We start from the raw sequence: 12,642 nt of genomic DNA, 5'->3' as shown, positions 1-12,642 counted from the left end.
TCACCACCGCCATCCACCGTGCTTCCTCCTTGAGACTGATGAAATCCTCCCTAGGCAGGATCACGTCATCCAACTCATCATCCTTCAGTACCAAGCGATCCAGCATCGCCTGCACGTCCTTCTGATCTCTCGGGCCCGAGGACCCGCCTTCTTTTGGAAACCTTGACGCCATCTAGGGTTCTACCCTCTCTCGGCCCGCCTCCTTCCGTCGATCGCGTCCTCCACCACCCACCAAGGCCGGGCAGGTGTGCAAGACACCCCCTTGATCAGCCCGAGCGGAGGGGATTAGGGATTTACCGGAGAGGATGTGGTCGGCGCCGGAGTTTCGTCCCTTCGCCGCCGTGGTCGCCAGCGTCGGTCAAAACCCTAGAAAAAACTAGCATCAGTTGCACGAGCGCGTTCTGATTTTCATAGAAACGGCCGATTGGGCCTCTCTTCCCGGACAGGCCGGAGGGTGTTTTAAAACCAGTGATGGCCACAACGCGGGAGAGCCCAGTAATCCAAACAGCCCATTTTGTTCTTCCCCGGGCCAGGTTGAAGGGGATGCAGGCTACGCGCCCTTAGTTCAACAATTGATGCAGTATCAGATAAGACTGACGCTTTTGTTTACACAGAATTCAGACGGACTAGAGCCACGTTGAGGTTACAAAACACAGAAGAAAGGTTGTTACAGCACTGCATTTTACAGCAACAAATTCGTTGAAGCACAAAACAAACCCATGACTGATCGAGCTTGGATCCTTCAGGCAAACCAGACATATACATCACAGATAGCTAGTGCCTCGATCGATCAAACATAAGGAACACTTCACCAACAGCAAAAGTAGGAACGATCAGCCGAAGAGATCGACCAGCCTAACAGATCTCATTTTTTCCGAATGATATGGACCCTCATGATGTACTGCTTATTCTTCTTCTTGAGTGGCTCAAAGAGGCAGAGATCTCCCACCTTCAAACTGTTGTCACGTGCAAACTGTGTCCACCCTTTCAGAAGCACTTTACGTTTATTCGAGGCAGCACAGCACCGCACTCGCCAGTTCTTGTCATGTCGTTCGAGGATGAGAGTTTCATCGTCAAACGGAAGGTATACCTCGGCATATTTCCTGGACAAGTACTAAGTACATGGAAAAACGGGTCTCTAATGTCAGTCAAATAAAACAATATGATGTGTAGTTTGAAGCGTTTTATGTTCCAGGCAAATACGGCTAATAGTGTGTTTGATTTCTGGACAATGCAGAAAAAGTATATGTAGTCTAGTAGCTACGTAAAGTCTGGTAGGCCTGACACGAAAAGAGTTTTCATGAAGTACACAAAACTTTCACGGCTTGAACAAATTAAGTATTTGAAACAATGAATTTTGCCAAACACGCACGGAAAAATAATAGAATGCACATTCAGTAACAGAGGTTTTGACTCACCAGAGCAGAAGGTTTTCCATAAAGACTGTTCCTGGTCAGTATAGACCCGTAGATGGGGTTTTTGGATTGAATAGCCTCGACCCTTTTTCCCAATTTCTTCGTCTGCACATCAGTAAGACGTGTGCCCCTTGGGAGAATGTAAGGCGGGACAGACTGCGCTTCCAGATCATCTTCTGATAATGAAAAATAACATACAGGCAAGACAATTTAACCATAATATATAATGCAAAAGAAAGTCCTAATTTGCATGGTTTGGCTTGGCAGTATGATTTATAAACCTGATGCCTCGGGTGGAGGCCTTGATGAACTGATATTCACATTTTCGTTCCCCTGGTTTGGCCTTTCACTTTGTGGTGAATTTATGGGAATATCATCAAAACTGCTTGAGATGTCAATTAGTTCTTGACCAGTATGCTTGATGACAAGACAGGATGGGACTTTCTCGCAGCCACTCGGATCGAAGATAAGAACCTCCAGTTGAGAGATCCCATTGTACTTGAACATCAGAAAGTCACCCACTTTCAAGTCATGAGTACTAGCAAATGCGTTCCATCCAGATTGGAGTATTAGGTCGTTGAAATTATTGGTAATTTGGGCGTCAAAGGTGCAACCGTTGCGTGATTTCAGCTTAATGGTTTTTGCTAATTTCCCGCTAAAATTTTTCGCAAAGGCATCTGGTATGGTCTGCAGCAAAAAGATAATCAAAGAGCAGCCCTCATGAGAAAGTAGAATGGTTTTTCTGTACCAATAGTATGGTTGATATGTTTAAAATTCATTGTCTTGCCATAAGAAACACCAGGTCATGAAATGATAAATGCTATCAAAATTTTAAAACCAAGAAACATTTACTCCTCACCTCATGATGCACAATTCTCCATTATTTTTAAACTGGCAACTCGGCTATTTTTCGTGAAAACACAAAAAACATTGGGTTTGGACGCATTGATAGTGCAAATCCAAAGGAGGACCAACACCCTGCCATGTAACTCGACCCAAAGAAGCTAACCTAGGGGAGCAGCTGGGACCCAAAGAAACATTTACTCCTCACCTCATGATGCAAAATTCTCCATTATTTTCTAAATGACAAATCGGCTATTTTTCGTGAAAATACAAAAAAACATTGGGTTTCGATGCATTGATAGTGCAAATCCAAAGGAGGACCAACACCCTGCCATGCAACTCGACCCAAAGAAGCTAACCTAGGGGAGCAGGTGGGAGCCCCCGCATCCACCCACGATCGTGCCTCGGTTTATTCATGTCGAGTAAGGAGGCCATTGAAGGCCACGTGTTGTCAAAGATGGCCGCGTTGCGATGCTTCCATATCCAACACGCTGTGAGCGTGATCGTCGACAAGGTGCCCTTGTGCAACATGCGAGGCGTGGATATACCTCGCCCACCAATCTGCGAAGTTGTCCTCGGCAATAGATCAAGTTGAAGTAGATGGGATCTAGGACAACACCTCGTACCAAATTGTCCTAGCGATGTGCGCTAGCTATCGTCTCATCTGCCTGGTCGCACAGAGGGCAGCTCATCGGTTGCTGCAGTCCGCGGCGCGCCAACAGCTCCACCATCCAACATTATCGCAAGGTGCCAGATGAAGAGCTTAACCTTGGGGGCGCCTACGACTTCCAGATAAGCCTCCAAGACCTTGAAACAAGTGTTCCTTCAAAAAAGGTATTGTAACAAGACTTACAGGAATACTTGCCGTCGGTCGTCCACCGCCACACTAACCTTCATACTCCATTGAGAACTGAACATCATGCAGACGGATCCAAACCTAAACATATTGCCAAAGGGCTAGGGGGCTCAAGTCACCTCTATGTCAGTAATCCAACCGCGGTAAACCAGTGCCTCGCGTACGGTCCAACGCTTCATGGGGCATCTCGGGATGAGCGCGAAAAGTTCCGGTGCTATGTCCTAAATAGACTGCTCGTCGAGCCGATCAGTAAACATCATCCACATCCAACAGCTCCGAACGCTTATCGGCGTGCGCGCCAGGTCAGGTATACCCAAACCTCCACATCACAGCGGCCGATAGACCTTGGACCAGTTGACGTGGCCATACGTAGCCACCATTAGCTGCCGCCCTGCCCACCTAAAGGAAGCCCTAGAAGATCTTAAAATCCTTCTTGAAGTGTTCTAGTTGATGCTCAACACCATGAGTTAGCCTAGATGGATTGCGGCTAGGACCGATTGATCAGAGCCAGTCTCCCGGCCTTAGGCATCATGGAGGCCTTCTAGGTAGGTAGCTTGTTCGCAATCTGGTCAACCAAGGGTTAGTTCGCTTCGTTCAGAAACCGCATGGTCGCAAGGGAAATGTCAAGATGTGTGACGGGGTAAGGTACCAACTAACATTCATAACTGTAAAACAGAGTTTGGGAACGCTCAACACCCAATAGGGTTGGCGTAGGGTTTATATTTATAGTGTACAACACGTACAATGTTACAGGTATAATACACAGAAAGCTCTACGTATATATACAGTCTAACACCCTCCCTCAATCTCAACTCTGTTATCTAACATCTAACAAGTTGAGATTGCGCCTACAGCCTTGAAACAACGGCAAGGATAGTGGCTTTGTGAAGATGTCAGCAAGTTGATCTTCGGAGGAGATAAACCTGATCTGAAGAAGCTTCCGTGCAACACGTTCCCTCACAAAATGATGGTCAACTTCGATGTGCTTGGTTCGAGCATGGAACACAGGATTGGATGACAGATATGTCGCACCAATGTTGTCACACCAAAGAACAGGAGGCCGAGCTTGCGGAATGCGCAACTCTCGCAACAAAGACTGCACCCAGATAAGTTCAGCAGTGGCATTGGCCACAGCTTTATACTCAGCTTCAGTACTGCTCCGAGACACTGTAACTTGCTTGCGAGCACTCCAGGCGATCAAATTAGGACCAAAGAATATTGCATATCCCCCCGTAGATCGCCTATCATCAAGACTACCAGCCTAGTCTGCATCAGAGAACGCAGACAACAAGGCTGAAGGAGCAGAACGAAGACGAAGTCCATAGGACGGCGTATGACGAATATAACGCAGAATGCGCTTCACAGCAACCCAATGAGGATCTCTGAGTGAGTGCAAATACTGACAGACGCGGTTAACCGCATAAGATATATCAGGCCTGGTAATGGTGAGATACTGAAGACCGCCAACAACACTGCGATATTCCGTCGCATCCTCAGAGGACAAGAGCACACCATCGGCAGTTGTAAGCACATCAGAGGTGGACATAGGGGTCACGGCAGGCTTACTGTCAAGCATGCCAGCACGACGAAGCAAGTCCTGAGAATACTTCTTCTAAGTGAGAGACAGTCCAGTATCATCATGAGTCACCTCAAGACCAAGGAAATAGTGCAGTTTCCCAAAATCTTTCACAGCAAAAGTAGCTCCAAGCGAAGCAACAAGACGATCAGTAGCAGCAGAGGAGCTAACCAAGATAATATCATCAACATAGACCAAGAGATACATGGTGACCTCTGGACGCTGAAGCAGAAACAGTGATGTGTCTGTTGTGGAGGGAACAAAACCATGAGCACGAAGAGCAGCTCCAAGGCGTGCATGCCAGGCACGAGGAGCTTGCTTGAGACCATACAAGGCCTTCACCAAGCGACACAAGTGATCAGGACGAGAAGGATCAGCAAACCCAGGTGGCTGACGCATATAAACCTCCTCATCAAGAACGCCATGAAGGAAGGCATTCTGAACATCCAAGTCGGCGAAGAGACCACCCACAAGTGACAGCCACAGAAAGCAGAATACGAATGGTGGTTGGCTTGACAACAGGACTGAATGTATCCTCATAATCAATGCCATAGCGCTGTCTGAACCCCTTGGTGACCAAGCGCGCCTTATATCGCTCAATAGTCTCGTCTGCATGTTTCTTCACCTTAAACACCCATTTGCAGTCAATACCATTGATACCTGTCCGTGGCGGAACTAAGGACCATGTATTATTCTTGAGAAGAGCCTGATACTCAAGGTACATAGCCTGGCGCCAATGAGGAATCTGCATGGCTGACAACAGCTTGAGCCAGACACGCGGCGAGCCAAGCAACGGTCCCATCAGTGCGCTCCTTTGGGTGAGAGATACCACTCCGACTACGTGTATGTGGTCGAGAGGGCACAGGTGCAGGCACGGACGACGGAGGAGCCGTTGTCGCAGGTGACGAAGGAGCGGGCGACACAGGCGCAGGTGACGTTGTCACAGGCGATGGAGGCGACGGTGAGCTGAGCTGCCCAGGCAGCGAGACAGGCGGCCCAGCTGGGGAGGCGGGTGGCGAGGCGGCAGGCGTCGCCTGAGGCGACCCAGGCGGGGGCGACGGCCCAGGCGAGGGCGACGCAGGTCGCGACCCAGTGAGCGGCGAGGCCATGCCAGGCGTGGCCGCATGCTCAGGTGAATGAGCAGGCAGTGGCACGGCGATCGAGGACGCTGCTGACATAGGCATCCCAAATGGGCATGTCGAAGATAGTACCCGGGGTTTACTGAAGGCCCATTATCCGAAGAATAAGAAGATTCGGGAGCCCAAGATATGTTAAGGAAAGTTAGAGTTGTAATAAGAAGTATTATTTGTAATTTGGCGGGATGAGTTAGAAACCGTCCCGGACTCTGTAACTTGTACGAAACGAAACCCTCGGCTCCAACTCCTATATAAAGGGGGAGTCGAGGGACGAAGAGATCATCGAATCATTGTCTACAAACCCTAGTTTTCATAATCGTCGAGTACTTTTCGGCTGAAACCTTCGAGATCTACTTGCCCTCTACTTCTAACTAAACCCTAGCCTACAATCCATAGGCATTGATAAGTTAACCCCTTGTCAGCTGCATGGGGCATGCAGGGCACCGCGTGATCGACGTGAACAGCGGGAGCGGTAGAATCCAGAGGAGGATCATCCAGAAGCTCAAGGCGCGCACCTCGTCAAACACCTGCACCATGGTTAGGAAGCAAAACAGGAGCATATGCAACATCATCAAATTGACCAGGCAAGGTAGGAGTAGACACCAAGGGCTGGGTAGTGGGAGGTGGGGAAACTGAAGGAGCAAACGGAAACAGGTTTTCATCAAAGACGACATCACGGGAGATGTAGACACGATTGGACGGAATGTGGAGACACTTGTACCCTTTATGCATGGAACTATAGCCAAGGAAGACACACTGTTTGGAACGAAACTCCAGCTATGCATCGTTGTAGGGGCGTAGGTGTGGCCAACACGCACAGCCAAACACTTTGAGAAAGGTATAGTCTGGAGGTTCATGGAATAATAGCTCGACAGGTGTTTTCATATTAAGGAGTCTAGTGGGAAGCCTGTTAATGAGAAAACAAGTTGTTATAAATGCGTCACTCCAAAAGCGAAAAGGGACAGATGCGTGCGCAAGAAGGGTTATGCCAGTTTCAACAATGTGAACAATGTGGCGGTGTTTACGTTCAGCAACGCCATTCTGTTGGTGGGTATGGGGGCAAGCTACACGGTGAGCAATGCCATGCTTTTCAAAGAAAGAACTAAGGTTGCGATACTCGCCCCCCAGTCGGACTGAACATGAATTATTTTCTCGTTGAGGAGCCTCTCTACATGACGTTGGAATTGCAAGAAGACATCAAACACATCAGACTTGCGTTTAAGAAGATAAATCCATGTAAAGCAACTATAAGCATCAATGAAACTGACATAATAATTGTGACCACTAACTGAAGTTTGGGCATGGCCCCACACATCTGAATAAATAAGCTCTAAAGGAGTTTTGGCTACATAATTTGACACTGAAAAGGGTAACTGATGACTCTTGCCTTGCTGACAGGCATCACGGATCGCAGAATCTTTATTACTAGACACAAGTGGGAGATCATGACGATGAAGCACATGGCGAACAATGGGAGTGGCAGGATGACCAAGGCGAGAGTGCCAATGTGATGACGAAGCTCGCACGGCACTGAGGACATGGGGGCGGCAGGCACATCAAGAGAGTAAAGACCATGGCGACTCCAACCTCTAAGAAGAACGTCCCGCGTGACTCGGTCCTTGACAAAAAAATGAAACGGGTGAAACTCAACAAAGACATCATTATCAAGAGTGAGCTTTTTAACAGATAGTAAATTACGAGTGACCGAGGGAACACGGAGAACATTACGAAGATGAATAGACTTGGATGTACGGGTAAGAAGGGAAGCCTGGCCAACATGGGAGATGTGCATACCTGTCCCGTCGGCGAGGCGAACCCGATCGTGGCCGCTGTAGGACTCCCGCGCGGTGAGGTGAGAGAGATCATGCGTCGATGATCGGTAGCACCCGTGTCCATGTACCACGTGGGATCAACAGGGTAAGACGAAGTAGACCCCTGTGTCGCAAGAGCCGCCTGTTTCTCATTACCGCGGCCATCATTCCCAATGCCAAGAAACTCTTTCTTGAAGCGTCGATGACACCGAGAGGCAAGATGTCCCTCAATACTGCATAGCTGACAGGGTACCTTGGCACCACAGGACGGGCACTGCCAGGCGCGACCACGGCCGCCAGATTTTCTGTTGGGGCGGGGCGGCGTGGCTGGCTAGCGGGGCTGCGGCGGGGCCCGCCTTGCGGGCGCGGCTGCTGTTGGCCACGTCCGCCACGGTAGGCCGCATTGGCCATAGCATCGGAGGAGCCATCAGGGCGCATCTTCAGACAGCGTTGCTCGGAGTTGAGGAGGCGAGCATAGAGCTCGCGAGGCAAAAGAGGGGTGTCCCGCCCATTGATGTTCTCCACAAGGGCTTCATAGTCTTCATCAAGGCCATTGAGGAGAAAAGAGGTAAATTCCTCATCACGGAGAGGCTGCCCAATGGAGGAAAGAATGTCCGCCATCTCCTTCACCTTGTTGTAATAGGTGGACATGGGGGAATCCAGCTTCTTGATTTCACTAAGCTTAGTGCGGATCGCCATAGACCGAGCCATTGACTGCGAGGAGAAGCTGGAGTCCAGGGTTCCCCAAGCATCGCGCGAGGTCGTAGCAAACACAACCATGCCCGCCACCGAGGGAGTGAGCGAGGATTGTATGGCTCCAAGGATGGCTTGATCCTGAGCGACCCAAAGACGATACGCGGGGTTATGAACAACCATCGGAGCACCATCAGTGGATGTGACATGAAGAACAGCCGGGGGACACGGTAATGTGCCATCAACAAATCCTTCCAAGTAATGGCTGCGGAGAAGAGGCAGCACTTGGGCGCGCCACAGAAGATAATTGTCGGCATTGAGCTTGACCGTCAGGAGGTGAGCAAAGTGGAACGGCGCAGTCGAGGCACTAGGGCCAGCATCGGGCACAGGAGCAGGGGCGGGTCAACCGCTGGTGGAGGCGGCGGCGGCGAGTGCGGCCCATAGGATAATGGCGGCATGCCGTAAAACAGCGGCTGGCCATAGAGACCAGCACCATATGGGACAACAGGCGCCGACGCGGCCGGCGGCGGCGGTGCTACAACACTGAGAGCACCAAGGACATCATATAGCGCCGACGGCAGAGGAGGGGTCGGGGCAGGCGCAGCCGCGGCGGGTGCGTGGCGGACGGCGGTAACCGCCGCAGATGGCATCGCCGCGGGAGGCATCACCGCGGAGACCATGGACGGTGCAAGGGGAGACACCACGGCGGCAAAGGGCCACCCAGCGCCATCGTTGAAGAGCGATCCCGCCGACCGCGTGGAGATCGGCGGTGGGACAAGAGGTGGTGGAGCAGTCCCAACGAGAAGAGCCGCGAGGAACGGCGAGACCGTCGTGGTGGTCGTGGATGACGCCATTGCGGAGGAAGTCGACGTGCTCGAGGCAACGGAGACCGAGGTGGCGGCGGCGGCTGGTAGGGCGGCGGCGGCCGACTCGGTGGAGGCAGCGGAAGACATAGGATCGGTTAGGTCTGATACCATGTAAAACAGAGTTTGGGAACGCTCAACACCCAATAGGGTTGGCGTAGGGTTTATATTTATAGTGTACAACACGTACAATGTTACAGGATAATACATAGAAGCTCTACGTACATATACAGTCTAACAATAACCACCAGGCAGCCTCCTCCTCGGAGCAAGCAATGGGGGAGACAGAGCACTTCGCAAAGTTCGTGTGCAGAGCCGAAGCGTGTCCGTAGAGCTCGAGGATGCCGCATACCGTGCAGAGCTTCGGCTCATCCGAGTGGCAGAAGATAATGACATTGTCCGCATACTGCGAGACCAATGTGGCCAACTCCTAGAACACAAGGCACCCAAGGATCCTAGCTCGATAGCCTTAAAGCAAACTACTTTTTGACAAAGGGAATATATTAATATCACGAAGATACCAATTACACCTGGCCTCTGCAGCAACAAAGCGTCACAAAAGACACGGAGGATGCAAACAATGTGAAAAAATTAAAAAGGAAAAAAACAAAGGCCCCGCCCTAGTGATCAACTCCTCTAACCACAACCAAAGACAACACCCGGAATTGAAAAAAGATCTCTAAAAGTCATGCCTCCAAAAAGGGAACAATGCACAAGCGTCATCGAGGCCCGATCGAAGATGTTACTCCCTCATTCCATATTATGTTGCGCATAATTTCCATGCAAGTCAAACTTTGACTTGCAATATAGCTAATAATACCAAGATATAATATACCAAATGCATGTTATATGAAAATATATTTCATGAAAATTCTAAAAATATTGATTTTCATTGTATATTTTTATATTTTTATCGATATACATGGTCAAACTTTTATATGCAATGTATTTTAGGCAGGAGGGAGTAGGTTTTCACCCTGAAGAAGTATGAGCTCTCAAAACAATTCCTTCAGCTAGGCCATTGCCAAGCACAATCAATGAAGGTAAAACCTTAGACTTTCACCCTAAAAGTCACGACTCGCACTCAAGGAGCACCACCAAAAATGAAAACCTTTGCACCTCACTTGCCAGTGCTGCTCCTGAAAGTTATCAAACAACAGACTCACAAGTACCGCGTCCAGACTGGGCGGGAACGTCCCGCAAGCCAAATCCGAGCAGCAGCCTGTGAAGCAAAGCCTCCATCGCCTCCAAGGCCCCATCCGTCATTACTGATCCTCCAATCTCAGCCACCAAAAACTCCACCGTTGTCTACACCATGGAAATCGAGATACCTAGATGTCCCATAGTGTTAACAAACTGCGTAACTTCGTGTCGCTCCCTCATGTAGCCACGTAGGATGACATGGACGTGCACAACCCGATTCTATCTGATCTAGATATCCCAGGGCGTTGTGCCAATCTGTGAAGACCTCCGACAATAGTTCTAGAACACGTCGCGAACAGATCGAGGGTGACCAATCACATAGATCGTTGTCGTGATGTGACGAAGGCACTAGGACCCTCACCTTTATTAGAGCATGTCTAACAGACCCCTTAAAAGGGCCAAACCCGTATAATAACCGCCAGAATACGGGTTTCGGCTCTACCCGACCGTCTAGCAGACCCCGTAAAAACGGCCCCCGCTGCGATTTTTCCTGTTTTCGATTACGGGGCGGGTCTTCGCCCCCTACTTGTGCGGGGTGGGAGCGGGGATAGAGGGCCAAACCAGTATCCCAATTCTGAAACCGCGCGCGGACATTTCAGTTCCCCCCACCCGTTTTCCCCCGCGCGCCGCCGCCGAAATCCGTTAGATCCACGCCCCTCCGCCGCCTGCCGAGCCGCACCAAGCTGCGTCGACGCCCGCCGCACCTCCGCCGCACCCCCGCCGAAGATCCGCGTCCCTCCGCGCGCGCCGCCGCCCTTCCGCCGCGGTCTTCCCCGCCGTTTTCGCCGGTGAGTATTCCCCCGCGTTCTTCTTCGTTCTCGCCGGTAGAATGGTCGTGTTTGGGGCTGATGTATGCTACACCGTGGTAGATGGCTTCGGAGGATGTGCACATGGCGGATTTGGACGTGACGTCGACCGATTGGTCCTTGTCAGATTCCGACGATTCGGACATCGACGAGTTGCTCAACGACGACGAGACGGAGATGATGCTGCTCCTGCTCGGCATGAAGCACATGGAGGACCGCGCCAAGCTGCTGGATCAGCGGAAAGGATCCGTGATGGGGCGTATGTGCATTCCGCGGAACCGCGCACTCGGCCACGAACAGCTGATGCAAGATTATTTTGCCGAGGTACCGACCTATCCTCCCCTCCTCTTCCGTAGACGGTACCGAATGCGTAGGACTTTGTTCGAGAGAATCGTCAAAGATTGCGAGGCAAATTGCGATTATTTCAAGCAAACAAGAAATGCTGCCCAAGTCATGGGATTTAGCCCATATCAGAAAATATCTGCCGCAATGAGGGTGATTGCATACGGTATACCGGCAGATTATACCGATGAGTACCTTCGCATTGGTGTGCAAACAACCACGGATTGCGTGCGTATGTTTGCCAAGATGGTGATCAAGTTGTATGGAGAGATGTATCTCCGAGCTCCAAATGAGGAAGATACAAAAAGGCTCGTGGAGATCAATGAAAAGAGGGGGTGGCCGGGTATGCTTCGTAGTTTGGATTGCATGCATTGGACATGGAAAAATTGTCCAAAAGCATGGCATGGAATGTATTGTGGCAAAAGCCATGATGCTACCATTGTTCTTGAAGCTGTGGCCTCTCAAGACTTATGGATTTGGCATGCTTTTTTTGGACTGTCGGGGACAGTCAACGACATCAACATCTTGAATAGATCCCCTTTGTTTGCAAGACTAGTTAAGGGTGAAGCTCCAACTTGTAACTACAAAGTTATGAACAATGAGTACACCATGGGGTACTACCTCACAGATGGTATTTACCCTAACTATGCAACCCTTGTCAAGTCCACAAAAGAGAAAAAGGACAAGGCTTTGACAAGAAAGGAAGCTTGCTTCACCAAAATCCAAGAGGCATGCCGCAAGGATATTGAGAGAGCTTTTGGTGTCTTGCAAGCAAAGTTTGCAATTGTCCGGGGTCCTGCAAGATTTTGGGACAAGGAAACTCTTGTTGATATCATGACATGTTGTGTGATTCTTCACAACATGATCATTGAAGATAAAAGAGGTTTGAACTTGCCATGTTTCTATGATAATGTTGGCACCCGAGTGCAGCCCGAGAGGAACCCTGATCGGATTGAAACTTTTCTTACAGCTCAGCGAGGCATTGAAAATGCCGAGACTCATTACCAGCTCACCCAAGATCTGATTGATCACCATTGGCAGTTGCATGGCCAATGAGTTATTACATTCATTCCCCATTGCTCTATCTGTGAAACATTC

Source organism: Lolium rigidum, unplaced genomic scaffold (genome assembly GCF_022539505.1).
Source record: "Lolium rigidum isolate FL_2022 unplaced genomic scaffold, APGP_CSIRO_Lrig_0.1 contig_65118_1, whole genome shotgun sequence".
NCBI lineage: Eukaryota > Viridiplantae > Streptophyta > Magnoliopsida > Poales > Poaceae > Lolium > Lolium rigidum.
Note: the sequence above shows the minus strand (reverse complement) of the source record.